At 44.4% G+C, this 25502-nt stretch overlaps 1 pseudogene across 1 annotated transcript; it reads left to right on the top strand.

Annotated features, from left to right (window-relative positions):
- The first annotated feature begins 2229 nt into the window (after nt 1-2229).
- On the top strand, nt 2230-3565 carry LOC308424920 (cerebral cavernous malformations protein 2 homolog; annotated as a pseudogene). Its single transcript has one exon. The product of its transcript is annotated as a cerebral cavernous malformations protein 2 homolog (transcript).
- The last annotated feature ends 21937 nt before the right edge of the window (nt 3566-25502 follow it).

Genomic DNA, 25502 nt, shown 5'->3' with positions numbered 1-25502 from the left:
TCTGTCTGTGTGTGTATGTGTGTGTGTGTGTGTATGTGTGTGTGTGTGTGTGTATGTGTGTGTGATCCTAGGCAATCCTAAAAGCAATAGTGAGTAGTGTGCCTTGAAGCTAATCAGACCAGGATTAACTTGGCCAGAGGATAATTCTGCTATTTGATAGCTGTGAGGTCTTAATTTATTTTTTGAGTTTCATTAACTCTTTTTATAAAATGGAGACTCTATTCCATGTATCATTGTTTTTTGGAAAATAAATAAATAATTTTATTATATAACTTGATTACTCGCTGCCTGGCATATTTCCGGGTAGTCAATAAATAACTGTGCTTTGTTAAGTTCTTAAAGGCTTTGGTTTCTGGTCCTCCAGGAAGGGAAGCTGAAGGCTTAGATCAGATTTACACAAACTCTTCATTCAAGACAAAGGCATCCAGGATCCATAGCCAAGCAAAACTGTTGGTAACAATTCTTTTCCTCTATGAAAGTAAGCCAACAAGGAGAAAACCCCTGTTTCAGTCCCAGCCTGATTAATCCACGTCCTGTAGCCAAAGCAGGTGGTGCCTTCCAAAGCAGGTCTGGCCGTCTGTCCTGACGTGAGCCACAGCAATGGTAATAGCCTTGATAGTCTGTGGGGCCTTGAGGGTAACCTGGCCAGCAGCTCATGGGGAGGTAACCCAATCCCCTGGTTCTGGTATTTTTAATTAGCCATCTTAAGACTTCTGGGAGTGCCCAGCTCTACTGTGCAAGATTCTTTCCTTTAAATCCCTTAACTTTAATACTCTCTGATGTCTTTATAGTCTGTAAGAAACCAAACAGCATTGAATTACAAAAGGACCGTCTTACAGAAGGCAGGTAAGGTAGGTATGCTCTCTGAAGACCTATTGCTACCTACACCAAGCAAGTGCCAGTTAGCTGTGCGTAGCTGAGTGGACACCAGAAAAGAAATGCCCATCAGTTATGTCAGTGTGTCTTCATAAGAGCAACACTGGGACAGTAGAATGGGTGGAGGACACTGGCCCTTCTAGCTTGCTATAATCCACACTTTCTATGACACAGCCAGCTTCCTCCCCTTGGGCTGTTGTGGGACCACTGTATCTGTCTATCACTGATAGCCTTAGAGTCTGTAGGCTGCTCAGCATGGATCAGGCCCAGCTCGGAGTAAGGCTGTGCTCTAGGCTACCATGCTTACTCCAGGAGCTGTATCTCCAGTTCTGACAGGCTCAAAGTCAGAACCCTGGCCCCTGCCTCTTCATCAGCCAGCCCCAGCTACAGTGAACAGCCTGTACCCCAAGATACTTTCAGTATCCGTGGGGGAGAAGTATATACAGCATACTTGGCAGAAATAACTGCCACCCTAGTTATGGTGCTTTGAACAGGAATGACCCAATAGACTCATATATTTGAATTCATGGTTATTAGGAAGTGGCATTAATTGACAGGGATTTGAAGATGTGGCCTTGTTGGAAAAAGTGTCTCACTGGGGGTGGGCTTTGTAATCGCAAGAGTCCAAGATGGGCCCTGTGGCTCTTTCTTTCTGCTGCCGGCCAGTCCAAATGTAGAACTCTCAGCTACCATGTCTGCCGGCATGTTTCCATGCTCCCTGCCGTGCAGATGATGGACTAAACTGTAAGCAGGGCCCAGTTAAATGCTTCTCTTTAAAGCGCCACTATGGTCAGGTGCCTCTTCACTGCATTAGAACAGTGACTGAGACGCTATGTTTGCCATGAACTGTTAACATGGCTTTAGAAACCCCTAGCAGCTCACTAGCAATTATTTATTTTGTTCTCCCTTATAGCTAGCTGCCTTAACACAAATCTTGCCACGCTTGCCTTTAAATGACCGGGATAGACAGATTCTCTCCCATAGATGCTAGTTGTAGGAACGGCAGTGTCTTCCCATTTGTCTGCGTTGTTCTTTCTCTTGCCACCTTTTGTTTTAGTGCTTTTCCAACTCAATTTAAATGCCTACCCAAGTCATTCAGATCTCCCAGAGCCTCTCCTACTTCATAAAGCCCTCAGCCCACCACATGGCTCAACAAAGCTACGTAAGCCCCAGGCCGGTCCTCAGTTCCCTGCTCATTTAATTTCTTCCTTAAGTGCTTTATGAAAATACAGTTCTGAGAGACTGCGGGCGGTCAGCGGCGCGGTGAGCACAGGGTTGGCGGGCCAGAGCGACCTGTAGCAGCCACTGGCTGTGGGGCTCCCGGGGCAGGCCGCGGGGACCGCACTCTGCGACATGGAGGAGGACGAGGGCAAGAAGCCTGGAATTGTGTCTCCATTTAAACGAGTATTCCTACAAGGTGAAAAGAGTAGAGATAAGAAAGCCCATGAGAAGGTGACAGAGAGGCGTCCTCTACATACTGTGGTCCTGGCGTTACCTGAGCCAGACAGACTGCTGAGCGATTATATTGAGAAGGAGGTGAAGAATTTAGGTCAGGTAACTTCCTCCATTCCCGGCTACCTGAGCCCTTCCGGTAGGACAGAGATCCTGCATTTCATAGACAAGGCAAAGCGGTCCCACCAACTTCCCGGTCACCTGACTCAGGAGCGCGATGCTGTGCTCAGTCTGTCTGCCTACAACGTCAAGCTGGCCTGGAGGGACGAGGAAGACATTATCCTCAGGGTGCCCATCCACGACATCGCTGCTGTCTCCTACGTCCGAGACGATGCTGCACACCTGGTGGTGCTGAAGACAGCCCAGGACCCAGGCATCTCTCCTAGCCAGAGTCTGTGTGCAGAAAGTTCTAGAGGCCTCAGCGCAGGTTCCTTGTCAGAAACTGCAGCGGGGCCAATAGAAGCATGTTTCCTGGTCATCTGGCCACAGAAAGCAAGGTCGCCACCGAAGAGCTGTGCTCCCTGCTCAGACGGCTCTTCCAGATTGTTTACAGAGTCCACCGTCGACTTTCTGGACCGAGCAATATTTGATGGGGCCTCCACACCCACTCACCACCTGTTGCTGCACAGCGATGACTCTTCCACAAAAGTGGCCGTGAAGGACAGTTACGACGCTGACGCCAGCACCTTCTGCTTCCCAGACTCTGGGGATGTGGGGGTCTTGCCGCCCTTGCCCTTCTGCGTGCAGGCATCACCCCATAGCAAGACTGTCAGCTAGAGTGAGCCGAGTTCCACGGAACTGCGGCAGGACTACATGCTCACGTTATGTACCAAGCTGTCGTCGCAGGAGACCCAGCAGTTTGCAGCTGCATGAATACCACAACGGGGCCTCTATCCATGAGTTTTGCATCAGCCTGCAGCAGCTCTACAGGTACAGCCGCAAGTTCCTGCTGCTTGGTCTGAGGCCCTTTATACCTGAGAAGGACAGTCAGCACTTTGAAAACTTCCTGGAAACCATTGGCGTGAAAGACGGCCGTGGTATCATCACTGACAGCTTTGGCAGGCTTCGCCGTGCCCTGAGCACCACCTCCACACCCACCACCAATGGGAACAGGACCACAGGCAGCCCTGATGGGCCCTCGGCGCCCTCAGAGGGGGATGAGTGGGACCGCATGATTTCGGACATCAGTAGTGATACTGAAGCGGTTGGCTGCAGCATGGACCAGGACGCACTGTAAAGGAGTGTGACAGCATATGCTTGTCCCACACTGCCATCCCAGGCCTTCCTGGGATGAGTGCCAGCCCTCCCGAGCTTGGAGCTAGGGAGGAGCTGCAGACAAAGGTGGCTCTGGCGGCCAGGTCCTCTACTGTGAAGGAGCGGAGAACTGCCACAGGACATGTGCCCCAACACAGGGCAGAAACCTCTGTGCCTATTCCTCAGGGGCTCAGCAATGCCTGTAGCATATCCCCACTCGGGGAGGGCCAGGTTCAGCTGCAGGAAGAGCCAGTCCTGCCGGCCTGGCCCTGGACAGCTGATATTTGCACATGACTCTCCTCTTCTAATTCTCAGAGAACTTGAAAAAAGAAAAGAAAATACCAATGGGCTGAGCCAGAAGCACTGCCTCTCACATGCCAAACTCCCTCAGTAACATGGCTGTTCTGTCCCCAGTCCCTGATATTTACATGGTGAAGGTGTCCCTACAGGCTTGTAAGAGTTGCTCCATCGGGGACTGGTCTCCCTCATCTTGCCCCAGGTTAAGTGACCTTTGTTTCGAAGAGGGATGGGTGATTTTCCTGCTCCATTTCTCTGGCTCACCACCCACACTCTGCATTCCCCCACATCCCACAGCCTCAAGAACCGGGCTATGAGAGCTTCTTTATGGCTTGTTTAAAAGTCTTTCTCAATTCAATTAGTTTAGAAGCTGAGTGTTTCATCAGGAGCATTCTGTGCGCTAGCATTACTAAACTACCCCTACACCAACCCACCCCAGTCTGCATGCTGAGTCATGGATTTTCCTCCCCTTCCTCTCTTTTAAAGAGGTCTGACCTGAAGGGTCTCTCCCTTCTAACTCACTTTCTCCCTCTTTAATTATCTAAATCTTCCTGCAGATTCCAAGTTTTTGAATCCCAGGAAGTCTAAGGCATGGGCCTAATTTGTACTCTTCCATTTAGTCAGCGGTAAGAAACTGCAATCTATAAGAACTCCACCTCATCCTCTTTCCCCCACTCTTCCTTCTCAATCAGAGGGTGAGAATCAGGGCAGCATTCCACATCTTTTTCCCATTGTAATCCTTCTCTTATACAGGCAAATTCATTCTGAACAAATCACTGTAGGCCTTGTGTGTTATGCCCATGGAAGATGCACCGTTTGTCTATAATTCTGTTCCATACATGTTAGGGGCATTGTATTCTTTAGTCCATAAGCTCTTTTGAGGGTGTCTCCTTCATATAGGATGCATGTGACAACAGAGAAATGTGTTCAGTGAAGAGAAGATACTATACTCTCAGAAGACTTGACCTTTATTTAATGTCCTGTCACCCTTCTTAGGGAGTATACAGCCACACCTTTGTCAAAGAGGCAAAGTATCACATACCATAGACAGAAAGGTAGCCATAGCATGTTTTCTCTAAACTGTTCCAAACTCATGTGGAACAGCTTCAACTACAAGTCTTACACTGTCACAGCATCATGACATTGTTCTTCTTCAAATTTTTCACTGGCTCTGCCTATCCTTGTTTGAGCATTGCTCATGTTACATAACTTTGTTCCTGAGATGTCAGTGATATGCATTGAAGGCAGAGCAAGGAAGCAATTTTATCCAAGTCCATCTTAATTATTTATAGGAATGTGGGTAACAAAGGCCAGTTGTGTCATCAAGAAGCCCACCTAGCAATGATTTGTAAAACCACTGAGTTCTCTGCACCTCTTGCAAGCAGCTCAGTTGTCTTCTCCCTAAAATTTTATTACTTTTCTAGTCTTGAGCGGGGGCCTGGTGAGTCCTGTAAAGTTAAGAGTGTCCTGAGCCTTGTTTGTTTCACTTGGAACTTGAATCTTAGGCTCTCCCTCCTCCTTCTAGGAGGGAATGTTTCAACTTGAGGAAATATTTATAGAACACTGCTTAGACACCATTGCTTGTAATGGGTCCGTTTATACTGTTTACTGCCTCTTGCTTTGATTTTGCTTGTCTGTAATGCAACTAGGAAATTCCCCTTTTATTTTTTTAGAATTTATAGTCTTTGAATATAAGTTTTTAATGTACTCCCTAATGATCCTCTAAATTTCATTAGAATCAGGTCTACCAACTCCCATCCTACCCCTTAACAATAATTTTATTTGATTCTTTTTTTTCCCTTTTTGTCAGATAGTCCAGGGGTTTGCCAATCTTGAGTGTGTTTCTCTCAAAGTACTGGGAGGTTAAACCTACTCTTATCTTGGGATTGGTCTTCATTTTAAAAGAAAAAGAGCCTGAGAACTTGACCTGCAACTGAACCTCAGCTGCACCCAAGTTCCAGGAAGAACCACATAGTTTTTCTCTGGCCCATACCCCAGAGTTACTCCCTAGCTACAGCCAATCAAGATTAGTCTGATAGTTCCAGGTGTACATTCAGACCCTTTGTGATTGTTCATAGTTTTGAGTCAGAGCACCTACCTGTCAAGTTACAAGAGTCTTTCAATTAGATGCCTGCCAAGCTAGAAACTCCCTGGCTTGCCCACCATTTCCTATACAGCCCTGTCCTGCTGAGGGCTCTGGGCTTCCTGTCCTGCGTCCTGCTGTGTCACGGTCAGTGTTGGACCAAACTGGAGCTTGAATAAAGACCCTAGAGATTGTGTGGCTCCTTTGTGGTCTTTTGGGATTCACAAATGCTTTTAGAACGGGTACCACAGTATCGGCTCTTTGTTTGCTTCTACATGTTTTTTCTTTCCCTTTAATTTTTACTCTTCCTTGTCATAGCTTGCTTCTCAGTTTGGCTTTCTCTTGTTTTTCTGACACTTTGATTTGCATCGTTAGTTCAGGGTTTTTTGGTTTTTGTTTTTTTTTTTTTTTTTTTTTGTTAATTTATTTTTTATATTTTAATTTATTTATTTTGACTTTTCAAAACATAGTTTTTCTGTGTAACCCTGTCTGTCCTGGAACTCACTCTGTCTACCAGGCTGGCCTCCAGCTCACACAGACCCACCTGATTACAGGCGTGCACTACCACAGCTGGCTAGTTCAGTTGTCTGAGACCTTTCCAGCTGTTTTCACGTAAATGCTCATGCTATAAACGTTTAGCTTAGAACTGCTTAATCCGCGTTCCAAAAGTTCCTGTAAATTGTGCTTCTGTTCTCATTTTATTCTAGGACCTTTCTTTAGTAGCTTTGGTGTCACTCAGACATGTATTATACATTTTTGAAGGATCTGTGTGATTTCTGTAGTTTTTTGTGATGTTAGTAATTAGCTACTCAAGCATAAACTGATTAAATACAAGAAATTTAGATTCTTTTGTATTTGTGATCTAGAAAATGGTTATTTATAGCATATGTAATATTCCATATCTGTTAGATGGAATATATATATATATATATATATATATATATATATATATATATATATATATATATACATATAATTTTAGCTATGAGATAGTATAACTTTACAGTTTCCCTGTTGATTTTCAGTTTGAGGTGATTTAAGATGCAATTCAGATATAGCAGTACTCACTCTTTTTGGGTCATAAGCTATCTAAACTTTTAAATTCTTGTTAATTTTCTAAATTAAATTGCAAGCCAAGTCACACTGTTGGTATACATATATTTACAACTGTTATAGCTTCCTGCTGAATTTTCCCTTCATAGTATATGATATCCTTCTTTAGCTTTTCTATTTTCCATTTGAAGTCTACTTTTCCAGATATCAGAACACCTATCCCATTTTATCTGCAGCTTCTGTTTGATTGATAATTGACTTTCATCCTTTGACTCTCATTCTGGGGTTTCCTTTCCCCATTTTGGTGTGTTTCATGGAGACAATAAGGTGTTGCAGAATATTTGAACCCCAAGATTGTGTTATTTACTGGAAAAAACTGTTGCTAGTTGTAGTTTGGCTCAACCTTAGCACACACCTTTAATCCAATAGTTTTCAGTTTATTTTAAATTAAATAAAGTCAACCATAGGTCAAGAGGCAGAGCAAACAACTGGTAGAGAGGGAACATGGGGGTGCTGGGGGGAACACAGAGAATAAGAGGAAATCAGGAGGACAGATACACAGGAAGTAGTACTGTGCTCATTTTTCAAACCCCAGAAGACCACCGAGGAGCCAATCCCAATGCAATCACACTGGGGTCTTTATTCAAGCTCCAGCTTGAACTACACAGTCATCACTGATGCAGCAGGAGGGGAGGGTGAGCCCCGAGCCCAGTTTCAAGCAAGCATTTATAGAGGCACAGAAACAAGCAAGGGGGTTTCCACACATCTGATTGGGGGGCTATTATGGAGTTCATTGCCCTTTAAAATGATTGGCTAGTGCTGAGAACCAAACATAAACTTTTATAAGTAAATATCTTTAGGTACAACTGTAACTTCTGCTTTCTTCTTGATCGGTGGTAGTTAGGGAGTAACCTGGAGACTAGTGCTAGGTACAGGCTTGTTAGTTAACTTTAGTTCAACCTTAGATAAGTTCTCTAGGATGGGGCCTAAAGCCAAGATGGAGTTGGTCTGATCTCTCAGTAGAAGGGAGGGACATTCAGTTTGTGGGGTTTTGAGACGACATGGTGAAGGATAACTTGCTTTTGGGACACTGTCAACAGAGGAACCACCACTGATCTCAGTTACCCAGGGATAGTTTATTAAGAACACACCCCAGGACTGATCAATCAGGGCCACAACTCAGGCTTAAAAGCTGAACTGTAACATTGAGTTGAGATCCTACAGTGTTTTTAAGCCTATAATCCATGAACATCTGTGCCAAGTATTTCCACCAATTAGGATTTAGGGATAGGGGATTTCCTTAGCAACATGTCTTTGTTATACACTTATCCTGTTCCCATTGGTTGAGGTATTTAACTGTGGCAGGGGACTTACCTTACCTCACATTTACATCTTAACATGTCAACCAGGATGTCAGTCACCCACATACATGTCTCTTTCTGCCAAGTAGGATGTCAGTTCCCAGAGAGGTCTTGGGAACTTAAACTTTACTACTACTCAAAATGGAAGTCTTATTCCAAATAGTTTCTCATATTGGTTCAGGGGTCTCTCATGTTGGGGTCCATCCCAGGGGCAGCTTATAAAAGAAAGTACATAAAGCCTTTCTGTACCTGTACCTGTGCCTGCATCATAAAGGTACAGGAAGTGCTACTGGGTGGTTGGTTTGGTTTCAAGCTGACTGTGGGTAACTATCCTTATTGCTTTCCAAGGGCACAGAACATAACAGAATATATAATCAACTTGAGCACAAGAAGGCTTCCTAGTAAAGGCAGAAATATGAGAAAGTTTCCTTATAATGTTAATAACAGCTCAAAATAGCAGGCCAGCCAGGTAACAGTTTGCTAGGCCTTAACAAGGTGAATGCCATCTCTCCCTCTCTGGGCCATCAAGCCTTCACCTTACCATCTGGCTCCTGAGTCTTCATTGTTAAAATCAAATGATGGAGATTTTATTAGAAAACAAAGCAGGGGGTGCTGTTTTTAATTCACCTGGCTAGCTACATTTCTTTATATCTAATGTTATTGTTGAGAGCTTTACCGATGCCTGCACTGCTGGTTATTTTTCTGTCGGCTGTGTTTCTGGGTTGCTTTACACTCCCCTTCTTGTCAGAGGTTTGTTGCACTGAACATCATGGATTTTTTCCTAGCTCCCCTTTGTGCGTTCTTGTGTGAAATGTATTCTTTCCTGTGTGCTGGTGACTGTGATGACTGTGTCTGAGGTGGGGTCGGCTGTACTGTGTGCCAGATGGCAGGGGACAAGTGGGCAGTAATGCACTAACATTTCTTCTTTGCTTTCCAGGGACCTCTTCTGGCCATGTTTAGCTTTGCAGTTTATCACTGGGTCAGACTCACTCCCCTCCTATCCCCGCCACTCCTGCCCCATCTCCCAATTTTAAACCCTCTACAGTGACTAATGTTCTAACATGGGATCTCTCTCTGGAAGTTGGAGCAAGAACCTCAGCACTAATGTTAGTACACATGGATCTGCCTCAGTATTTTCAAAGCCCACTGCCAGACTCCAGAGTTCAGTGTTTCCTGCCACTGAGGGCAGCTGTGCCTTTCTGGGAACACTTCAAGACCTGAGCGGTACCACCTCCTATGCACACTCTTGGGTTCTCAGTGTCTCCCAGGGCAGTCTCTCACCCTCTGACTGTGGCAGGCTGAGCGCTGACTCTCAGACTTGTTCTCTGGTCACAGGCTCCCAATGAAGTTCACTTTAGAACAGTGCCTGGCCACAGCCCTTCGTGTAACAAAACCCTTTGACACTGCTAACCTATTACTATCTCCAGGCAGGAAACTGGATTTGAGATTTGTGAATACCAAGAGTCTGTCCTTGTGGGTAGGACTGTCAGTCTCTTTCCTCAGGCCTCCTCTTGCCTTTTAAAGAAGGCTTCTGCTTCTCCTCAGCCCACTGGGGGCCACAAGGCAGCAGTGTTCAGCATGGCTTTCTTCTTCCAGGCTCACGCCTTCCTGTCCTCTTGGCTTTCTTAGCAACCTATTGTTTCTTTTGTGTATTTTGAAAGCTCCTCCTGTTTGAAAGACTCCTTTTCTTTTTCCTTATTCTGACAAAAATCCTTCTCTAGATCACACAGAGGCAGCTTCTCACCATTTCCCTTAGAAGTGGTTTTGCTTTTTATTAACTGTAAGATGTCCGAGCTGACTGTGGTTTGACACAATAATTGTGATTATTTACTGAATATTTTTTGTTAAGGATAAGGGTGCAGCTGACTGAAGGAGTGGTTGGAATGTGCTTGCATAATGCGCAATAAGTTTGAAGGGGTGGCAGAATAACGCAGCTTAAAAAATTATACAAATGCTTCAATTCATAAATATGGAGACTGGGAAAATATCGGGTGCCTGTTTTTTTTTTTTTTTTTTTTTTTTTTTTTTTTTTTTTTTTTTAAAAAGCACACAGAAAAAGAAAAGAAAGAAAGAGGATCAGAGAGGAGACACTGACATGCCACAGGTGTGGCTGTGAATCCCGAACCTCTGGGCAGCATAGTGGCTCTCTGAGCCTGCCCAAGGTATATGGGATGAAGCTTCTGTTCCCAGAGAAAATGACAGAAACTAAGACACAGATGGCAGTTGAGTGTGTGAGGAATCGGTAAAGAGAAAAATTATGACGACAGTTGAAATGTCTCATCTGTGATTAATCATCAAAGAATGAAATGCAAATTTGCAAAATGATTTAGACCAAGTTCATAGGCCCGGGAGAGCCACGGTCCCCGCTCTCCATCTGTTGGTCACAAACGCAGTCACAGGCGTCTCTGGGGCTGCAGTGAAGGCCCAAGACGAGCTTCGGTGTTTACATATTCTGTTTTAATATTTGGTAAAAATGTACCTAAAGCTGTGGCTATTGTGGCTTCTAAGCACTCAGAGCCTTTATAGACTCTTAGCTATAAGACTTTATAAACTCTTGTTTATAGTTTTTGTCCCCCAGCTTAAACAGAGCCGTCATGAGACAGGCTGTTGACAAGATGATGTGCTTGCCAAGTGCACGCCCAGCATCCACCGTGGAGCCTGCCAGCCCACCTCCCCACGCCAGCCCACCTCCCCACGCCAGCCCACCTCCCCACGCCAGCCCACCTCCCCACGCCAGCCCACCTCCCCACGCCAGCCCACCTCCCCACGCCAGCCCACCACGCAGCTTCCTGCATCCCACCCTTTCCCATGTGCTTCAAGGCTCTGCTCCGAATTCCTGTCTCCCATTCTCTGATCACAGTTCTAGACTGGGCTAGCCTTGTACAATCACATGAATGCAGGGAGCAGGGGTTGTAACTGCAAGGGCATTGGATAAAAGGGGCCCTTGCTTCTCAAAGAGTTTTGTGAGTTCCTAGCCTTGTGTTGAACATTTTATACACTTAATTGAATCTTCCAACAAACTTATATGATTTCTGTTATCTCCATTCTACAGATGAGGAATTGAGAAGTTGGGAGGTTTAATAGCCCAAGTTACAGGCTATTTGCACACAGATTTTTAGAACTTTGAAATCCATAACCATAATAATACATTACTGTTAATACTCAATAATACTGAAGATACAATGGACAATCCTTTTGAAACTTCAGTTGTTGTCTGAATTGTTTTCCCTCTAAATAATATCCTACCATCATAAGCAAATGCAAACTCTCCAAGAGATTCACCCTGGTAGTCTGGAGGCATTGACCACCTGTGTGTGACAAGTAGCAACTCCTGAACTTACAGTCCCAATGTATTCTCTACCCTTTAGAAGTCTCTTTTGTATCAGAGAAGATGAAGCCTACATGATATTTGAAAGGTAAACAAGAGATAGTGCTTTCTGGAAGGACCTTGAGGTCCCCAGGATGCCATCCTGTGGTCACTGACAGAACGCTGCTGGACTGAGACCTCGCAGTCTTACTTGGATTCTTGGACTTAACGATTCCCAATTGTGAGCAAGAGTCTTGCCTGTCTTGGATCTTGATTCTTCTAAGAGCATATGGTCCCCTAGCTCCTTATATTAAATTTACTTCTAACCTGAAGTACCTGACCTATGTATTACCCATGATAATAGCCATTTAGAGAGGCATCCTAATATGTGTGTGTGTGTGTGTGTGTGTGCGCGTGCGCACACACGCTACTTCCTGTGGTCAGGACATAGGTGTTGATGGAATACCCCACTGTCCCTGGGAACAAATCACCTGCCAACCTTCAGTGGCCTTTTCATCTGCTTTTCCTAATCCATTGCTGTGCTCACTCCCACATGATAGGCCCTCATGTGTTTGTCTTCCAGAGAACAGGAATCCGGGGATCAAACTTCTTGTTTTCATCACTTTTCTCCGGAAGATTTGTCTCTGCCATGTTGATGTTTTCTATCTTCAAAGGTGGGGTGGGGTAAGAAGAGAAAAGACAGTAATCGGACAAAAGAGCTAGCTTGTGGTGCTTCTCAACCTGTGGGTCACCTGTGAGTTATCCTACACACCAGATGTTTATGTTACAATTTACAACTGTGGCAAAATTAGAATTATGGTGTAGCAACAAAATAGTTTTATCATTGGGGGTTAGCATAGCATGAGGGTCTCAGCATTAGGAAGGTTGAGAAGCACTGATGTAGTCCATTTTTATTGTACAACATAGTGGGTGACTGTGAGAAGTAAAGGAGGTGACCCTTTGTAATGATTGGAACACATCTGGTCTACCTTTATCCTTTTCTCCTCCAGGCCCTGGGGACATAGAGAATAAACTCAACACTTTTGCCCACACTAGTCTCCAGCCAATGTCTGGACTCATTTCTTACCTTTTGCCAGTGTGGAATATGACCTCATTGTTGTATTTTGCTTATATATTCACCTCTCACATGTCCTCTTAAGCACAGACTGCGTTGTATTCATTCCATTGGCCGTGGTGCCTAATACCTTCTTCTAGCAAGAATTTGACTAGGCACTGTGGTCAGGTAGTTAGCAAAGGCACCCTGAGTTAGCCTGTGGTTCTTGCCTTTCTCTCTTTGAACTTGGGACAAGCTCTCTGTACACAGAATTCCTTGTTAATATATCAGTATTCTTAGACCACATGCCCCAGGTTGCTGTGATTAGGCTACATACGATTGTACATAGAAAGCAGGGTGGCCTGTGAACTCAGATAGTTTTTAAAATCCAGCCCAAAGCTTCAAGTCTGGATATTCTCGGTGATTCCTAATAGCAGTTAACAGCAAGAAACTCACTTGTGCAGATTACTATGTGATGGATAAACACAGCTTACCCTTCGCTGCATCTCCGGCCAGCCCCTCAGTGGACAACAGTCTTTTAAATGCTTGTACTCCATGTCACGGGATGCTAGGCCCCTTCTGTGAGTGGACAGGAGGTACTATTTCCCTAGAGTAAGAAATCCCCTCAAGCTGGTTGGTTACAAACTACAGCAGTGATACTCCAACACCTCTGGAGGCCAGAAATCCAGCATCAGTCTGTCAGCAGTCACATGGTCCCTGTGGAAACACAGAAGCATGTCCTTCCTGGCCTCATCCAGCCTCTTGGGGCTATGGGTGTGGCGACCCCCATTTTCATCACATAGGCTTCTCCCCTTTGTGCACATCTTTTTATAACTTTGGCTATTTTAAGGACTTTATTTTTGGTGGGAGCTTCTTGGGATAGCTTCCCAGGTGATGTCATACCCAAATTCCCCTACGTCATTCTACTGGTGGGAACACTATTTGAAATAGTTACTTATTTTACTCTGTGTGTGTGTGTGTGTGTGTGTGTGTGTGCACATGCATGTGCACTTGAGTATACAAATGTGCACCACATGTGCATGTGTGCAGAAACAACTGGAGGTCAAAAGAAGCATCAGATCCAATGGAACCGCCGTTACAGATGTTTGTGAGTGGAGCTACCATGAGAATGCTGGGAACTGAACCCTTGACTTTGGTCAGATCAGCAAGTGCTCATGTTCCAGCCCTAGGACCTGTTTTTGGAAATAAATATATATTCAAATGAGGGTCTTTTAGGGGAACCATTATTTAGATCTTCTAGTTTCTGAGCCCAGGCCAGAGCATTTAATCCCTGGATGCTGGTACATTGCAGGAGCTGCTCCCCCAAGCTCCATGTTCATGTGCTTCCAAATCTTGAGCTTAGACTCAGCAGCCAACATCCCTTAGAAGGTTGTACCCAAGGAAAAGAAAGAGGTTGGATTAGGCAGAAGGCACTCTGCCCCTAGTGCTGAGACCCTGTGTTTTCTAAGGGTATCCAGCATTACTGATAGTTGAATAAATATGAGTTGAAACCCTGTTCCACACCAAGGATGTGGAAGAATGGGAGCTCCATCTTTAGAGATGCTTTTATCTCCAGAATTCTATCCCAGGACCAATGCCATTTTCAAAGCCTGGAGATCGACTCCAGATAAAGACCTTGGTAGAGCTGCAGTTGATAACTTAGGTAAGTGAGAAAGGTCGGTGATACCTGATCCCAGCCCTACCTATCCTGTCCCAACAACGCACGTAATTGTTCAGAGCCTCCTGTGTGAAATAGAGCATCAGACTGGGCATCTCGGCAAGTCTGTCAGGTAGAACTTGATTAAATGATGTGACAGAAATAAGGAAGGAGGTATAAATGACTCTCTGTGGGGACATCACACACGTATTGTATTAACTGGCTGTAGAAGTGTATACCTGTGTTCTCAACTGTCAATTGTTGTGGCAGGCTAGCAGGGTGTGTACATATTTGTAACTTCCTCATCTGCCCAAAAAGAAAGGGCAAGCTGCCATTGGGGGAGGCCTCATAGCTCTCGGAGGTAAAAAGGCTCCCTAGACTTGGACAGGACATCACCCTGCTGCTGTTTGGTTCAGACTGGATGAGTAAGGGGTGTGGAGTGTTGACTTTTTTTGTAATGAAGAGCTGGTGGCTGGAGCTGGAACAGAGGGAGGGAAGCCTGAAAGGAAGAAGAGTGGGGAGGTATGGCGGTGAGAATGGTGTGGAGAGACCCAGTGCTGGAGCGGTCGGGTTGTTAGATGAGCAAACAGGCCAACAGACAGCCTTATACTGTACAGATGCTTCTGTGTCCTTATTCCTAAACCACAACAGGACCCCTCCCACCCCCAAAAGCCATGCAATGCCTCGCTCTTCCTCCCATGTACCCAGCACTATTGGAAGGAAGTATGTGATGAAGACAAGTTTAGCCTGTTGCCAGGCTGCCTGGGTTCAAGTTTAAATCTAATGCTGACTCTGCTATCTACACTCCCTTGATAAAGTTACTCACTGTAATGATTTAAATATGCTTGGCCCAGGCAGTGGCACTATTAGGAAGTGTGTCACCGTGGGGGTGGGCTTTGAGACCCTCCTCCTAGCTGCCTTCAGATGAAGATGTAGAACTCTCAGCTCCTCCTGCACCATGTCTGCCTGGATGCTGCCATGCTCCTGCCTTGATGATGATGGACTACATCTGAGAACCTGTGAGCCAGCCTCAATTAAATGTTGTCCTTATAAGAGTTGCCTTGGTCATGGTGTCTGTTCATAGAGGTGGAAACCCTAACTAAGACACTCAGTCTTGCTTCACTTTCCTTGTCTCTAAGATGAGGTGAAGTAGCCCCTTTCTTCCCCAAGTTGCTTTTGTTGGTGGTGTTCTATCACTGTAAGAGAAAGCAAAGTAGGATGGAAGTGTAAATTGGATTGATAAGTAGACAAGAACTGATCACAGCCCTGGATCGGAGAGTAAGTTTGTCCAGCATGACTCAGCCCTCACTGCTCAGTAGGTGAGTCAAGAGAAGACCGTGTGGCTCTCAGCAATCACCTTAGGCAGGTATTGGTCCTGAGAAACTTCCTTAAGAATTTAGGTGGGTCTGGAGAGCCATGGAGCAGTGGGAAGCAAGCCTGAGCAAGAGTGGGGTTGAGGCCTGTCTAAACCCGATATCAGCACGTGTAAGGTCGCTACACTCTCTGCCCTGGGCCTGAGTGTGTTCTGGCACATTTAGCCCTGCAAACCACCCCCCCTCCCTTTGCCCACTGGAGGAGGTCACAATCTGCTAGCCAGCTTAAACTTGCTCTCCTGTAAGTCACATCCAGCAGCACCTGGAATTCCTCTTAGCTAATGAGTAATCCTCAGCACCCAATCCACCAATGATGTACACTCACTCTGAAAGCCCCTACCCACTTCCCAAAGGCTTAAGTAGAGTTTGTTACTCCCCATTAAATGAGCTATCTCACTGAAGCTGCCTCCTGGGAGTCTGTTCTCAGAAGCGCTTACTGCTGCCTGAGGTCCCTTTCACTCATGGCCAGTCCCTTGATTCTCCTCTCGGGATCCGATGACTGTGGCCATGCCCTTTAAGGAGGAAAAGCCCATAATATTTGAGTGGAATATCCCCACTACTGAGAGCAGCCCTTTCAGGAAACTAGCTTGAGTGTGGTGAGTGTAACACACTATTGGTGAATTTATATTCAGTAGAAGATATGGTTCCCTGCCTAGCACTCCTTTCTTCTAGGAACTGGAGTCCCTTCATTCTGGAGAATCTGCCTACCCAAGCTCCAATTCATACATTTTGAGTGATTTTGGCAACGCCCCTGTGGTGGTTCCCCAATACATTTCAGACACTTGAATATTTACTCCCTGGTTGGTAGCATCTCTTCTCATCATTTGAGGAGGCTTAGGAAGTGTGGCTTTGCCAGAAGAAGCTTGGCAGTGGGATTTGAGGTTTCAAAGGCCCTGGGTTGTTTCCAGGGTGCCCTCTCAGCTGTCTGCTTGTGGGTGAAGATAAAACCGGGCTCTGGGCTTCCAGATGCAGTCACCATTCCTGCCTGCTGCGGGTGGCGATGACTCTTATCCCTCTGTAAGCCCCAAGCAAACCCTTTCTTCTATAAGTTGCCTTGGTCATGATGTTTATCATAGCAACAGAAAACTAAATAATACACACTCTTACAGGTCACAGGTCACAGTTGGTGGCATCTGGGATTAAAAGTCCATTAAAGTGAGTACCTTACCAGTCTTTATTCCTCCTTGCTTCCTTCCTTCTTTTTACTTTGTTTTGTTTTATTTATTTATTTATTTTTTTACAGTAGTGAGGGAAAATGTTTCAGTCTTTCTCTGATGGTGGAAAAAGTAATAGTTTTGAAACCTGGAGATTTCTGGTGCCTTGAATTCTCACCAAGCCAAGAAAACTGCTCAGTAGGAAAAGAAAACATATGCAACAAATGCCAGGAGCAAGTACACGGGGCAGGGGCCAGGCAGCATGTGCTTGTGATGCAGGTAAGCCTGGGCCTCTCCCGCTGTGTGCTCACTTTTCCCACCAGCCACTCAGAACCTCCTCTCTTGGCACGGGGAGAATCCACAGATGATTTTCTGCCATCTCTGCTGAGTTTTCTGTTGATTTGGATCTCCAGTTCCTCATCCAGCTTCCCCTGAGTAAGGCTGAACACCCTAGAGAGCAAACAGAAGCTGGCTTCCTAGGACCCAAAACCTGAGATGATAGCACCCAGAGCAGCCTTGCTGTCAGGGTTTAAATCGGGAATGGTAAAGGGATAGAGCATGTCATACATGATAACTTATTATGGCCTGTAATCCTCATGGCGACCATTAATCATTATCCTCAAATTACAGAATATTAGCCCAGGTTTGGTCAGAGTAACTAATTCGCCCTAAGTTCACCCATGAAGAAGATGGGCTACGGTTTCTTCCTTGTCCAGCTTGCTCCAAACTCGCTGCTCTCTCCAGTTCACCTGCCCAGAGGAATCCACTGGGAGGAAACAGTCTTGAAGTCAGGGATACTTCCTCATCCCTAACCCTCCTGGGCAGGATTTCCTTCCCAGAGCTGGTATTTGATCCACAGGACTTCTGACATTTCCCACTGGTGCTGTCCCAGATGTACTGCCACCAAATCACCACAGAAGGGCGTGGTGGGAAGCACAGTGGTTCACTTGTACCTCCAGGCCTGCTTTACCATTAAACAAACACTTTTAAGTATTTTAGTGCCCAGCCTATTAATGAAAGATTCTTAGAGGAGGTTGATTGCTTAACCAGCTTTTGTACAAGGCCCCAGGTTCTGTTACCATCTTTGTCTTTGGGTATCCAAATCACATGCTGCAACAGAAGGTGAAGAGCCAAGAGCCACTAGCTGGGGCTGCCATCTGAGAATTGCTGCTTCAAGTGGGACTATAGGTCAGTTCTTTACCTTTCTATGCCTGGATTATTTCAGTAAAAATCAAAATAGTGCTGGATGTGGAGGTGCAAGCCTTTAATCACTGGATCTCTGTGAGTTAAAGCAATCCTAGTTAGTGTATATGAATTCTGGGCCAGCAAGGGATACATGATGTGACCCCGTCTCAACAACAACCACACCTTCCTGCAAAGACTGTGTGATGTCACATATGGGACACCTGGCACCGGCAGCCAGTATACACAGCTATTTTTGTCCTCAATCTTTATAAGCTACAAAACACCACCACAGAAGGATCTAAGGATTTTGCTTCTCAAAAATAGATTTTCAAATGTCATGAAGGATGTCCTGACAATCTCTCGACACCCTGTGCCTCTCTGTGGTATATCATGGTCTGGTGTGGACAAAAAGTCCAGTTCAGAAATGGGCCCCCCTCTGATGTTTTCTGCTCATTTATTTAATTTATGAATCAAAAACTGAAGTGCTTTTGGGCCTGAGTAAAGGGATACCTCCCAAAAACGAGCCTTATTGTTCATCATTCTGAGATGAGATGTGTCTCCTAAGAATAGTCTACAGCAGGGATTTGCTTTTGATTTTATTTCTTTCAGTTCTGGACAAGTGTTCCCATCCTCAGCTCATCCCACCTTCTAATCCTTTAGTCAAATGAAAAACTCATGAGCATTCATTCACTGGGCATAGTTTTTTGTTGACTCTCTTCCAGGTCCAGTCAAGGAAAGTGGAACTTTTTAGTGTCCAGGTGATAAATCTGCCCATTGTCGTCTCGTTTCATCACCGTGTTGGTTCTTGAATGAGCTCCACAGCCCCCAGGGCCTCAGTGAGGCAGGGAGAGAACTTCTGTCTTCTGACAAAAAGGCCTATCAGACTTCTATCTGCTAAACCTCGTCTTTAATGTTCAGGAAGCTGCTTAGCTGCCACTCCCGGTGAACTTCGCCTCTGCTCTCCACTCTAAGGGACATGTCTTCCTGCAGTCTTTTAGACACAGAGTCCTGTACTGTCCCATGGGCAGGAGCTTGGATCCTCTACCCATCTCCTGTCAGAGACTGACCTCCCAGGCATGAGCATTCCTCAAAGTGAGATACTGCAAATCCCCAGCCTGAGGCCCTTTGCTTCCTTAAACCGTAACCTCCAAGACTTAGAAGACCGTCCTTAAACAGGAGGATGCTGGCCACCTAGGCTGACACCCATCCCTTTGAGACCCTTCTACTAAACATGATCAGTGCAGCACATTGGCCACATGGGGTGCCACAGTCCAAACATGGGCTCGGTAGGAGTTGTTCCCATGTAGCACAGGCTAGCACATCCAAGCACACTTTTCCTTTAGACTGACAAGAATAAAGGTCAAAGGAAAGCAGAGAACCGCTAGCTGCACATGGCCTGGCATAAATGCAAAGCACCCCAAACACTCACACTACCTGGCTCATAACCCTCCCTGAAGCAGAGCCTCGGCCTGCCCCTTCTCTGTGTGTTTTTGTTATTTCTTTTATTTTGATAGTTAGAATATAATTATGTTATTTCCTTCTTCCCAATGCCCTTATATATTCCTCCTTGCTTTCTTTCAAATTCATGGCTTCTTTTTTTGTTACTTGTTGTTATGTGAATACATTATGTGCATGTATGTATACACACACAGACATATGCATGTTTTCAGGGCTGACCATTTGGTAACCAATTTGTGTGTTCTTCTCCGGGAAAAGCGTTTCAAGCACTCTCAGCATTCCTTAGCAGCCTGAAGCTCTGCTCCTGGGCTTTTCCCATCCACTTTGTTCTGTTCACTGTTGTCCTCATCCAACTCCTGTCCAGACAGTCACGTTGGTGAGATTTTATGGGTGTCGCTTCTGATATTCCTAGGAAACACAATCTCATGGAAAATCCCACTCCTCTGGCTCTTATGATCTTTCTACCCTCTTCCACAGTGTTCCCCGAGTTAGGTGCAGGAGTTGTGTTGTAGCTGTACCCACTGGGACGGGGCTGGATTGGCTTTGCTTTTCTATAATGGTTTCCATCTATTACAAAGAGAAATTTTTTTGGTGGGTTCAGTATAAGAACTACACTTATCTGTGATCATAAGGACAAATATTTAGACTGTAGTTAGGGATTACGCTGCTTAGTAAAGTAGTTATAGGTTCTCTTCCAAAATTTATGACTTTGCCAGCCCCGGGGAACCATTGGTCTCTTGCCAACTGCTAAGTTGTTTTACATACAAGTCCTAAAGAATAAGATCAATTACTCTCTTCATATCTTCCTAGCTTTCTAAAACTACACCTTAGGGGTAGAGAGATGGCTCAGCAGTTGCTGACCTTGCAGAAAATTAGACTTGGTTCCCAGCACTCAATCAGCAGCTCACAACCACCTGTATGTAACCCTCTTCTGGCCTCTGTGGTCACATGCGTGCATGCATATGCACACATACATGTGAGCAAAAATGATACAAATAAATCTTTAAAACTATACCTTTTAAAACTGTTTTATTGCAGTGAGGAAGGGTAGTCAGGAGGCCCATGGTCTGCATGCAGAGGTCAGAGGATAACTTGCAGAAGTCAGTTTTCTCCCTCTTCCGTGTAGGTCCAGGGGATCAGTTGGGTCATTCAAAGTGTCTTCTGGCTGAGCCATCACCAGCTCTAAAATTGCACCTTTTAAGCTCTGGTCTCTTGTCTCTACTTCTAACAAAAAACGTACATAAGACATGAATAATAGGAGAGGGCATGGGTCTTGCCCTTTTCATCAATGAAGTTACATCAAAATAAAATGCAAAAGTGTCAGTGATTCTCAAAATCTGTCCAGTGCATTTTTATTATTGCACTTGAGTTAGGATGGGAGTTGAGATGGCTCTTTCATACTAAAATAAATTTTCTTTAGATGTCTGCTGAGTCAGATGTGGGACTGTCTACTCTCACGTGGTTGAAAGATTTAGAGTAATCCTCAAAGAAATCTAATATAGAGAATATTATAAATCCTCCCACTCTAAGTGGAAAAAAAAATCAATATTTTTCCCACGTCCTTTGCCAGTAAGCTCCAAAATGAAAAGTTAAATCCAGGTTGCTTCAGATTCAAAGCTCCAACCATTAGCCCTGCCCAGGAGCCCCTGTTACTCAGCTCTGAGTGTTGTCATAGTTAGAAGTGGGCACCACAGTTGTCTCCCAAAGCCATTCTACCTCAGCCCTAATATGCCAGGAGTACTCCCTCTCGTCAATGACCGACTTGGGAGTGCACAAGCCTAAGCAACTTCTGAGCCAGTGAGACAGGAGGAGAAGCTTATTGGGTATTTGCTGGAGAAAAGCAGTAAATGTGGTGTCAGAGGGAATCACCAGAAACTAGCCTCACTTTTTCCTACCGGATGCTGACAAGGGAATGTCTATTCTTAACAGCTGGGGAGAAAATATTTAAAATAAAACTAGCACTATGGGGATGGAGAGATGGCTCAGTGGTTAAGAACACTGGCTGCTCTTCCAGAGGTCCTGAGTTGGTGGCTCACAACCATCTATAATGGGATCTGATGCCCTCTCCTGGTGTGTCTGAAGACAGCAGCCGTATACTCATATAACTAAAATAAATAAATCTTAAAAAAGAAAAGAAAAGAAAAACAGGCACTATGTGGCTCACAATAAAAGAGGCAAAAGGATGCATGGTCCTCGCTAAAATCACCAGGTTCTCAATCACCAAATCCTATGGTCTCTCTGCTCAAAGCTCCTCCTCAACAACTGTTAAACCATTTTGATTTGGACTTTCTGATACCTGAGAACTAAGTGCTTCTTCCTTCGAGGCAGACAATAGTAGTATTGCTTTGCACTGTCAACTGATCTCCAGTCTTAACCTAAAAGGACAGTTACACATGCTGGGCCGTAGTGCCCTTTAATATTAACATAATACACTAGTTAAAATCACTACCCCTGGGATCTGAATGCATTTCCATGTCTTCCATTAAACAGTTGGAAAATTTTGCATGAAGAATTTGCTACATTTCCATTTCCTTGTCTACAAAATAGATACAATAGTAGTGTTGACCTCAAAGGACTGCTGTTAGGTTTAAAACAGAAAACAAGCATGAAACAGTAAAGACAGGACAAACACAGTAAATGTTAGAAATCTCAGTGACAAAATAGGGTTGGTTTGATCTGTTTCTATCTTCTATTATGTTCTGCAGCATCTGAGACCAGCATCCAAAACAACTTCCAGGGGGGGCATTGACCCTCCTCTTTCCTTTCCCAGTCTGCTGAAGCAAAACTTGTTGTACAGTTTTTCCCTGCACATAAGAGGGACCAATATCAGAACACAATCTAATATAGTCTGTAATAGACCCAGTCTTTCTGTAAGGCCTTATGGCAGCCTGACAAGCCATGTTCGCATTCTCATAATCCAAACGCATTCCAACACTAGCAGCTCCAAACATTCTCCCAGACATTTTAATCAGCCTATCAACAAACTCTTGAAAAGGTTTGGAAAGCAAAACTTAACCTCTAAACAATCTAGTCTCTCCAAAACCAACACATCATACTACAAAGTTTGGCTGCCAGTTTCCCACACACGAACACATGACAGTGCAGCTGCCAATACCTCAGAGATACTGACTTAAATCCTATCATATTACATAAAATATAACCCAATTTAGAGGTATTTCAGAAACATGTTTCCCTGGGTTGATTTATGCCACATGTTGTTGTCTAGAGTGACTTCAACCAAGTTATTAGTTTTAAACAAACTTTCTGTTACCAGTATTACAATTTTTTAATCAAACCCAATTACTTATAAGCCAATAATTTACAACCAAGACATGCAGAGCATATTTATACATTTTAAAACCAGTCAAAAGCAAACACAAAGTGACCACAAGTCTTATATATTTAAATTAGATAAAATTTTTACCTTTTTTCGCTCTAATTTTAAGAGATGGGATCCTTGTCATCTGTAGAGCTCAGTGAACACAGAGATTTCTCTGGGAGAAACAGTGGAACAACTCTAAGCTGCTGGCTCCTTTAGCAGTGGCCTAAATCAGCTCCTAGCAGGTCTCTGGCTGAGCTAAACTATTGACTTCAGGTGGAGGGTCCCAAATGCCTACTTCCTATATTTATTTATTTATTTATTTATTTATTTATTTATTTATTTATATTTAATTTTACCCTTTTAGACACAAATTAAAACTAAATCAAGAGGCGAACAACCAACACGTAACATTAACCTTTTTTTCTTTTGAATATGAAACACAAAGCAACACTCAATTAAGACACACAATTTGACACACATGGACATACGGACAGCTTGGCGTGCCAAGAGACAAACAACACATGAGAGAGAAGAGAACTAGATTTGTCAAAGGGACCCTGGTATCCTAAGGGACCCAGAACCAGAACTGGACATTTCTCCAGTGGAAGCCAGAGAGTCAGGATGTCTTCTCACCTTCTGCTCCCCCTGCAAGAACTCTGGAAAAGTTTATGTTCTCTCTTTTGCCATACCATCCCAGACAAGGAAGAAGACTGCTTTTTTGAGACCCCTTTTCTCTCTCTCTTCTCCAATTAAACTACCTCTAATCTGTTTACAAAGACTTAAAAACACCTATGAGAACTATAAAGAACTAAATCTTTAGCATATCTATAAATACATACACAAAACACATTTTACCATTACCTCTACTGTTCATTACCTTGTACCTTTTTACAAAAGGTTTATTCACCGCTGGCCCAAACTTTTCTTCTATGGGTTCTTTTTTCCCCGTGGGGTCCTTCACTGAATCCAGCATACTGGGTCCACCTTGAGGCGCCACTGTCTGAGACCAGCTCAATCAGACAACAGGTTCCCCAGGGCCAAACAAGGATTGAAAGAAGAAAGACATGGTTAGTTAAAATTGTAACATGACCTCGGCCAGACTTGAGGCCGAAGCCTCTAGGCTGAAGCGAAGCCTGGTTTATTCTGACCTCTTTTAAACCACTTTAATTACATGCAGAAAGATAACATCTGTTCGGAGTCCTGGAACAAGCAAGTTAACAATCAAAGATCCTGTAAACATCTTTCTGGAGGCCAGGTGTAAAGGTAAGGGACAAAAAGGGGGTCCCAAGAGATAAGGAGATCGTTGCGCCTACATTCTCAGAATCTGCCCTGTCCTGAGCTACATTCCTAAGGGTTCCACCTTGAACTACAGATGCAAATGTACTTCCCTAGGCTTCATTACTAAGGGTTCCACCCTGAACTTCAGATGCAAATGTGCTTCCTTATAGTCCTTTAAGGGCATAGCACTAAGGCCTTTGGCCATCTTCAGAATGTCCTGGTAAAATAAGATTATCTGCCACCAACTGTCCAGAGGTGCCAAAAATGCTTTCCACACTACAGCACATAACAGCTCAAGTGACCATGTAATTTATCTCCCAAGCTAGACTGCTTTTGTCTGAGATAAAGGACAAAACTGGAATACAGGAGCAATCTATCCCAGGGAAATCTGGAGGTATAGCCACATTACAGATACCAAGATTGGATCCTGGAAAGCATCACTTTCCTGAGATGTTCATTCTTCTAAGATTGTATTGTGCTCTACTATACTTCTCTGGGAATCCTGAAACTGCACATTGTGGATGTGGATGAATGGGAGTTCTTTACAAGACTGTTGTGCAAGAGCTGGATTGCAACATAAAGCTAATGTCTAGCATATTTCCTTTCTGCACTTAGAAACATTTTTTACAAGTTCTATGCAGACAGTACTCAGCCTTCCCTAATCCCATATCTGTAATGTATTTCAAAGAGATGTTAAGAAGACAGCATTGAGGAATCATCTTAATGTAATTATATGAGACAGATTATTATTCCAACTTGAAAAGATGACTCTCTTTTTCTTTATTCTGTGCCAAAGGAAATTTCAGAAAATGAGTTCAAGCTGTAATCCTTCCTGCTGCTACCTCAGTGCCAGTGTGAGAGTCTAAGACCCAAGAGTGCATGTCTCATGCCAGAAATACTGAGCTTAAGGTGGGTACCATGGAACTCATGAGAAATCCTCAGACTTCAAATACTTTCATCAGCAAAGATGCCTGACTTCTGCTGAGGTCCAGAATGGAGTCTTTCTTGAGAGTCTGTGAGGCTGTATATGCTCTTTGTTTCCCAACAGAGTTCATGTCTACAAGTGGCTTCAAAAGTTTTCCCTGGAGGTCTTTCCTTGATCAGAAAGGACTTTGAGAAAAGTGATTCAGCCCTCTAAGTCTTGGACAGTTGGCTGTCTCTGCCTTGCTCTTCTACTTGTGAACACACAAGGCGCATAGGCACATCAGTAATGGTGTTCGAATGAACTTAGCCTCCAAGTTCCTGTAAACAACCTGATCCAAACAGAGAGAATCTGGGGCTTTTGTTTGACTGTTTGTGAAAGTATCCCTGTCCTCCCCCATCCCACCTCAGAGGATG

Source organism: Micromys minutus, assembly GCF_963924665.1.
Source record: "Micromys minutus genome assembly, chromosome: 9".
Taxonomy (NCBI): Eukaryota; Metazoa; Chordata; class Mammalia; order Rodentia; family Muridae; genus Micromys; species Micromys minutus.
This window is presented reverse-complemented; position numbering and strand designations above follow the sequence as displayed.